A 9,061-nucleotide genomic window follows, 5' to 3' on the forward strand; every position below is an offset into this window, starting at 1 on the left:
GGACGTCGCGGCCCCACGGCAACGGAGGCACCCGAGGGCGCCCCGTGTGTACCGGCCCCGGCAGTCATACCAGGACCTCACGGACCGGGAATGCAGGAGGAGACTCCGGATGAGGCGGGAAACCGTGGCACACATCTGCCACCTGCTGGCATACCTGTCACCGCGTGACACTGGCGGGGGACACCCTCTCCCCGTGTCCGTCAAGGTTACGGTGGCCCTGAACTTTTATGCAACGGGGTCATTCCAGGAACCGAGTGGGGACCTGTCCGGCATATCGCAGACATCGGTGCACCGTTGCATCCGGGCAGTGACAGACGCCCTGTATGTATGGCGCACCGCTACATCCGCTTCCCCGTGGACCGGGCCAGCCAAGGTGCCCGGGCCGTGGGCTTCTCTGCCATGGCCGGGTTCCCCATGGTCCAGGGCGCGATTGATGGGATGCATGTTGCCGTGCAGCCACCTGCAGATAACAGGGCCGTGTTCACCAATAGGAAGGGGACCTATTCGATGAACATACAGGTGGTCTGCGACCATCGCATGATGATCCTGCACGTCTGCGCCCGTTACCCAGGCAGTGTACACGACTCATACGTGTTGTCGTGGTCATCCATCACCGGCATGTACGAGGGACGCCATCCCGGCTGAGGGGCTGGTTGCTGGGCGACAGGGGCTACCCATTGTGATCGTGGCTGATGACGCCTATACGGAGGCCACGCAATGAGGCGGAGAACCGCTACAATGATGCCCATGTAGCGACAAGGGGAGTGATAGAGAGGTGCTTTGGGTGTGCTGAAGATGCGTTTCAGGTGCCTGGACCTCTCTGGGGCCGCCCTCCAGTATCGGTCAGATAGGGTCGGCCGCATCATTGTGGTGTCCTGCGTCCTGCACAACATAGCCCAGCAGAGGAGTGATGTGCCGCAGGCAGAGGAGGGGCGGAGTGGAGGAGCAGCAGGAAGAGGCGCAGTCCTCCCCAGATGAGGGGGATGGGGGCAATGGTCAGGGCAGATGGGCTAGACACAGGCGGGTGGCTGTCCACCGTTACCGGCTGGCCCAGCGGGCACAGGACAGGCTGATAGCCGCCCGCTTCACTGTCTAGATGGGCGTGGGAATCGGGTAGTATGGCCACAGACCGCACACCATGGCAACAGCCGACCACCCACACCCCCCACCCATCCACCCACCCAGCACCCTCACCCCCCTCCCCAACCCCACCCACCCCACCCGCATGCACACCACCCCCCCCATTGCCGATCCACCTGCGGCACAATGGCCGGGCTCACACAGTTGCGGGTGGACGCGTGTCTATTGCAGGCCATGGAGGATGATGACAACCCACCCTGCGGTGAGCTCCTGGCTCCACATCGTTGGACTATGTCTGACCCATGGCCACAGTACCACCATCCACCCGGACCATCCCTGCATGCAGCTGTGACACTGCAGCGCACGGTCCCGTCCTCTGCCCGGGGGGGATGTTGATGGCGGCCCATGGGGAAGGGGCAGACTCACCTGGGGCTGAGGTAAGACCACCCCTCACACACAAACACTTGCGCTCAATGTACATGACACCCCCGCACGCTTTGGACAGAGCACAAAGGCAGCTTCTGTAGGTGTAACATTGACTTTAATAACCAAAGGAGTTCATGCACGTGCCCTAGCCCCTAAAACTCATCTGTGCCCTGCACCCATGCCAACTTACTCAGTGTCTAATTGTTTGGCCTTACGGGCCCTTTGACTACGTCTACGTGGTTCCCCAGACGGTACTTCAGAACTGGAGGTGGACTCCTGTGATTCCTGCCCTCTGACACGAGATCCCTTTGGCGGCCGTTTTCCTGGGGCGTCCTGGCCTAGATGGGCCAGGCTGCGGCCCGGGCGACTGGGATGGCGAGCTGCCAGCCTGTCCTGCCCGTTGCCCACCCGATGCACCTGGGACGGAAGGGGGGGAGTCCGAGGTGTCGCGGTGTTCCGGGACCACCCCTACAGGGGGACCCGGGACGGACCACAGCACCTCCTCCTCCCTCGAGGTGCCCGATGGCCCCCAGGCCTCTACATGGGTGGGGGATGTGAACGGACTGGCCATCCGACGCCCCCCCGACATCTGGCGCTGCCAGTCCTGGAGGCCCGTGCTGGTATTGACAGGGGTCTGCAGGTTTGCAGCCATGGAGCCCAGGGGATTGGCAAACCCTGTCTGTGACTGTGTGACGCCGGCTCGCCCATGGCCAATGGCGCCGATGCCCTCAGCGATGGCCTGCAGAGACTGGGCCATGGCCTGCTGAGACTGGGCCATGGCCTGCAGAGACTGGGCTATGGCATTGAGCGCCTCGGCCATCTGGCGCTGGCACTGGCTCATGGCCTCCTGTGAGAGGGCAGCCATGTCCTGGGCCACAGACGCCGCCTGCACGGAAAGCCCCAGGCCTCGCAAACCGTTCCCCATGTCTGACACCGTCGCACCCATTGCCTCCACCGCGGACGCCACCCGTGCGGTGTCAGCCTGGGTGGCACGCATGACCGGCACCACTCCCAGCTCCTGGACGCGGGTGGACTCCTCCACCTGCGACTGCAGCCACCGCAAGCCACCCGTCACCCTCTTCGCTCGTCTCCGGGTCGGTGGTTACATCGGATCTATGGGTGGGTGTGGTAACTCCAGGAACCCGGGATCCATCTGGGCGGCAGATGTTCGCTTGGGCTGGGCTGCCCTCCAACTGCCCGGCCCCTCTGCTGCTCCTACCTCCACCTCCTGTACCGGGGACGGCTGTGTTGTGCGCACCAGTGAGTGTACCAGACGCCTCATCACTAAAGTGCCCAACCGAGGTGAGTGTTTCTGCGATGGTGGAGGGTGTTGGTGACAGCAGTGGCGTTGTGTCGTGCTCTTCATCCCACTCTGAGTCCATGGCACTTTGGGGTGGGGGTACGTCTCCACCCATCCACTCTGAGTCACTGTCCGGTATTTCGTCTTCCTGGGTAGTGCTGTCCCGGGTAGGGGTGTCCTAGGCAGTGCTGTCCCGGGTAGTGGTGTCCCGGGTAGTGGTGTCCTGGGTAGTGGTGTCCTGGGTAGTGGTGTCCTGGGTAGTGGTGTCCTGGCTCGGATGTGACGGGGGGCCTGTGGCTGCCCCCCTCATCGCTGGGTGGTCGCTCCCGCACGTGACGGGGGTGTCGTCTCCCTGTTGCTCCAGGTCTCTCCGTCTCCCGTGCTGTGCGAGGGGCATCCTGCGGGCGTCGCATGCTGGAGGGTCCGGGTCTCTCCATCTCCCGTGGCCTCTGAGGGGCATCCTGCGGGTGTCGCATGCTGGAGGGTCCGGGTCTCTCCGTCTCCCGTGGCGTCCGAGGGGCATCCTGCGGGCGTCGCATGCTGGAGGGTTCGTTTCTCTCCGTCTCCCATGGCCTTCGAGGGGCATCATGCGGGCGGTCTGCATCTGCGGGGATGGGTGCCTGGACGTTTGGTCCTGCGATACACAATGACGCATGCATGGTTAGACATCAGGCAGTGATCAGGTGATATGGGGAGGGGGATATAGGGGAGGGGGATATGGGGACGGGCTGTCGGTGGCTCACTTGCTACTACGCCCCCGACCTCTGCATCAGCAACCTCCCGGTCATCAGGTCCGCCAGCCAGTTCCAGGGCCCTTTCCTCATGTTCGGTCAGTGGCCTCTCATCAGCGGGGCCTCCTCCAGTCCTCACATGCTCCCTATTGTTGTGTGCGCACTTATCCTGTGGGGGGGGGGGGGGTGGCAGGGGTAAAAGGCAACACTGTTAGGCAGGTATATGAATGCACGCCATCGGTTGCGCGTGCATTGCAGAGGTTAAGGTTAGGGCTGGATTCACTTGGGGATATGGGGGATATGGGGGAGGGGGGATATGGGGGGAAGGGGGGATATGGGGGAGGGGGACATGGGGAGGGGCGGATATGGGGGAGGGGGGATATGGGGGAGGGGGATATGGGGAGGGGGGATATGGGGGAGGGGGGATATGGGGGAATGGGGGAGGGGGGATATGGGGGAGGGGGGATATGGGGGAGGGGGGATATGGGGGAAGGGGGATATGAGGGAAGGGGGGATATGGGGAGGGGGATATGGGGGAAGGGGGGATATGGGAGAGTGGGGGATATGGGGGGAGGCTCACCCTGCCTGCTCTGATGAGGTCGTTCACCTTCTTGTGGCACTGGGTGCCTGTCCGTGGTGTCAGAGCCGCAGCGGTGACGGCCTCTGCCACTTCCCTCCACAGACGCTGGCTGTGGGCGTGGGGCAACTCTGCGGCCGTGCCCGGGATACAGGGCGTCCCTCCTCTGCTCCACCGCGTCCAGGAGCGCCTCCATATCCCGTGACTCGAACCTCGGGGCTGAGCGGCGGCCAGCCATCCAGTCGGGTGTTCCGGTCGGGTGTTCCGGTCGGGTGGGGGGGAGCAGCGCGGCCTTATGAGCCGTCACGCCGTGCGGCGCGTATGACGCTGCACGGCGTGAACCACTGCGCAAGCGCAGATCCCGTTACGTCGCTGCTAGCCCATTTCAGGCCGGAGACTTTCGAACCATTTTTCTGACGTGACGCAAGTCGGATTTGCGCCGTTTTTTGCGCCGATCGGCGGACTTTCCGCCGATAACGAAGAATTTCGCCCCTGATCTCTCTCTCTCTCTTACCCGATGACCTCTCTAATGTCCCGAAGAAAAGGCCTTTCTCTCTCTCGCCACAGCCAGTTAAACCTGCAGGAAGATCCAGACCAGCTGCAGGCAGGCTGAGTTGTTTGAAAATCACCTTTTAAAATTTCATGTGGATAACTCTAGTCTTACCTCAGTGAGACTGATAATTGCGAGTTCTAATTGAATGCACATGCCAGAAGATCCAACCAACTGGTGGTTTTCAACACCCCATGTCCTGGGAAGATAGCCAACTACAATGATTTCAACATCAGCAACAACGACCCATCTCTCTTTCTTCCATATTTCCATCCCGATAATTGTACACCTTTCCCTTCCTCTATTGCGTCTGTCTTGTGTGTGTTTGGGTAGAGGGTGGGATGGTCAAAGGGGGTGGAAATAATATTCTAGTTTAATTATCGCAGGTTTTAACTCTTTTCATGTTATAAATAAACAGTTATGGTGTTTTTACTTACAGATCTGGTGCCTGTAAGTCATTGGAGTAGTTGAGGGCCAAAGATCTCAAAACCTTAATAAGAATTATTGGCAAATTCACTTATGTTGGGACTCAGGGGCCTGTGGTGCTGGAATTGGCTGCACACTCACCCAGGGTATCGTAACAACTACAGCAACTCATCAAGGCTCCTTCAACAGCTCCTTCCAAACTCTTGACCTCCACTATCTCGAAGGACTAAGGCAGCAGATGCATCGGAAGACCAATATCTGCACATTCCCCTCCAAAGTACATACCATCCTGACTTGGAAATATATTGTCGTTCCTTCATTGTCACTGGGTCAAAATCATGAAAATCCCTTCCTAACAGCACTGTGGCTGTACCTACACCACATTGTTATGAGTCCTTCCTGTTATTTAATTGTTCTCATTTCTTTTCTTTTATTATTTTTGGTCCATGGACCCACAATTAGGATGTTTCTTTAAGCAGAAGACTCTGTTAAAACAGTCTGCTTGCCAGGACACTGTTCCTAGGTTTTGTAGTTTAGAAGGGAGAAGCCAGACTCTTCGGCGTTGAGTGGATCTTGGGAACTAGTTTTGGAGGTACTTGGTTCTATTGGTTAACTGGTAACCGGTGGGTTGGCCAGTGCCAGTGTTCTGCCTGACAACTGTCAGTGATTGGTTCCTGCATGATGCTTTCTGAGAGAACTTAGCAGAAGCGTTTAGACCATGAAAGGGAAAGGAAAGCTCTCTCCCTCTCACTCCTGCTGGTTGAAGTGGAAGAACTGTTCAATTGTTCTGAAAGCAATAAGTGCCTGGCACACCCTTTGTTGTGAACCTGAAATGATGCTGAGTCTGCAGAGACGGTAGACAACCTTGCCAGAGAAAGCCATCTCAAGTCTAGAAGGAAGAAGTACCAAAATAAAAGCCTGAACCTCAGAAAGATGTTAACTGGAAGTCATCCCAGTGCATCAAAGATCTTTTATTCTTTTATTTTATTAATATTTTCTTTCCGTCTCAACCACCCTTTTCCCTCTGTTGTTTGTGTGTATGTGTGCAGAGTGAGTGGAGGTAGTTCGGAAGGGGGCTGGGAAAGGGTATCCGATAGTTACATTTTCTGTCAGTTTAATTATAATACTGCACATAATAAAAGATCACTTGGGTTAAAGTTGCAAGCCTGATGCTGTAATTTATTAAGCTTAACCAAGGACCCTGGATATTTTAAATAAAATCTTATTTCACCTGTGTTGCAACTCCTGGTCAAGTGGGGCTGGAATTGACTGCGCACTAGCCAGGGTATCGTGACAACATGGACTGTAGCACCACTTTCTCAAGGGTAATTAAGATTGGGCAATAAATGCTGGCTAATGCCCACAACCCACAAACAAGTAAAAAAAACAATAAGCATGGGAGATTTTAATCTTCATATAGCATAAACAAATCAAATTGGCAAATGTACCTTGAAGACAAGTTCTTAAGATTCCTTTCGGGACATTTTATGAGAACAGTACATTGTGGAACCAACCAGGTAATAGGCTATTTTGGACCTGGTAATGTGCAATGAGACATAATTAATTAAATATTTCACAGTAAAGTACCCTGTAGGGAAGAGTGATAATATCACAATGGAATTTCATATTCAATTCAAGAGTAACATTTTGGATCTAAAACCAGTCTAATAAATTAAAGCAAACTTATTTACAAAGGTTCAAGACAGAATTGACTAAAGTGGCTAAAGACAGTAGATAAGCAGTGGCAGACATTTAAGGAGATTTTTCATAGCTCTCAACGAATATATATTATAGTGAGAAAGAAAGACCATGAGAAGGATGAACAATCATGGTTAACTAAGAAAGTTAGAGATGGTAATAAATTGAAAGAAAAGATGTAAGATCCTGCAAATATTAGTGGTGGACTAGACGTTTGGTGAAATTTTAGAAACCAGGAAAGGATGACTAAAAAAAGGATAAAGACGGAGAAATTAGAACATGAGAGTAAACTAGTAAGAAATATAGAAATGGACTTTAAGAGCTTATACAAGTATATATAAAGGAAGAGAGTAGCTAAAGTAAATTGGTTCCTTAAAGTTGGTCCCTTAGAAGGTGAGACCAGGATTAATAATGGGGAATAGGAAAATGGCAGAGACTTCCAACAAATATTTTGTGTCTGTCTTCACAGTAGAAAACAAGAACTGTATTTGATTAAGAGCAGAAAGTTAAGGGGCTAAAGGGAGAAAGGAAACCAAAACAATCACTCACTAGAATAACTAATGGAACTAAAGGCTGACAGTAGACATTTCCAGGAAGATTAAACTTCTGAAGGGCTGATTCCTGTCACCTGGCATCTTTTGGGAATGTCTCCGACTCTCTGAGCTCAGGTTGAAGACTTGGACCAGATAATCGGCACTTACATGTATATTTGCCAGGGAAATGTTGGACAATGTAATATCTGGCCCATCTCCAGGGGTAGCCTTGGTAACCCAACCCAACCGGCCCCAGCCATTCACCTGACTGCTTCCTCCGATCAGGCCCCCCCACCGACCACCAAACTAACCCCCAGCCCAACCACCTCCCCAACCATGCAACTATCGCCCAACCCAACTACTTTCTGACTACCCGACAACCCATAAACTCGCCCATCAACTACCTGACTACCCTCTCGACCAACTGACTGTTAATAAAATCCAAGCTGGTTGGCGACGCCGAAACAAGACATAGAGCTTGTCTTTACTGAAAGAGTTCATTGACTTGATTAATCTCGCAAATTTCCTCCCATTCAATCCAGTGTCCAGCCATCCCCCATTTATAATCTCTTTTGGAAGAAAATAAAAGGTCAATAAAATAAACTAATGAACTGGGGTGACAGACCCTGGTGGGACACCATAACAAATAAAATCTAAACCTCACAGGAAACTTACTAACTCAAATTAAAATATCATTTCTACGGGTGATGATGAATTCCAGACCCCATGGCGGCCACAAGTCATGGAAGCCCTGAAGCATACTGATGGATATTGTATGCTCCCTCTCCAGAGCCATCTAGCCGCGAACATAGGGGCAGACAGTCAGGTCGGACAACCCCCTAGATCGCTCACAGCCTGAATCTGTTGATGACCACCTTAGTGAGGCGCAGAAGCAGATTCACAAGGAGGTTCTCCTCTCTGCTTCCCTCTGCCCCCAATGATCCCTCATCTATAATTTTTTTTTAATAAAATGAAAATCAATAAACACAAATGAGAGGGGTGACAAACCGTGGTGGGGCACTGTAACTAAATCAAAACATCAAAGCAAACTTAGCTAACTAAACCAATATATAATTGCCAGGGAAGATGATTCACCCCAATCTCTGTTGCACCCACAGGTTGCGGTAGATCTGAATGGTATGGTGTACACTGCATGCTCTCTCTCCAGAGCCACCTGGCTGTGAACACAGCGGCAGTAGGGGAACAGACAGGTTGGATAACCCTTTCGATCATCCGCTGCCTGCACCTGTTGATGGCCAACTTGGTCGGCTCAGAAGCAGACCCATGAGGAGTTCCTCCCCCTGCACCCAGTGATTCCCTATCTATATGCACTCAAAGACAGTAAACATCCATCACCTCTTTCTCTTAACCTCAACAATGTAATTGACAGAACATTAATATTGTCTAATCCCCCCACCTCTACCTAACTAACACCAACCTAATTACCTCTCTAACCACCCAATTATCCCTCCCACCTAATCTGACTACCCCTTGATCACCTTTACTACACCACTCCACCTAACTACCCTTTATCCTGACCCAACTCACCATCCAACTACGACCCAACCACATGATTACCAATATCCCACACCACCACCCTGCCCAACCACTCTACCGACTATCCAAATAGTCCCCCAATAATCCTGACCACCCAACTATGCACCTCACCCCCCATTGATTCAGCTATGCATTCACTTATCCATTCGCACACAGAGCCATCCTAATTCATTAAAAGATTTG

The sequence above is a fragment of the Scyliorhinus torazame genome, chromosome 7 (genome assembly GCF_047496885.1).
Source record: "Scyliorhinus torazame isolate Kashiwa2021f chromosome 7, sScyTor2.1, whole genome shotgun sequence".
NCBI lineage: Eukaryota > Metazoa > Chordata > Chondrichthyes > Carcharhiniformes > Scyliorhinidae > Scyliorhinus > Scyliorhinus torazame.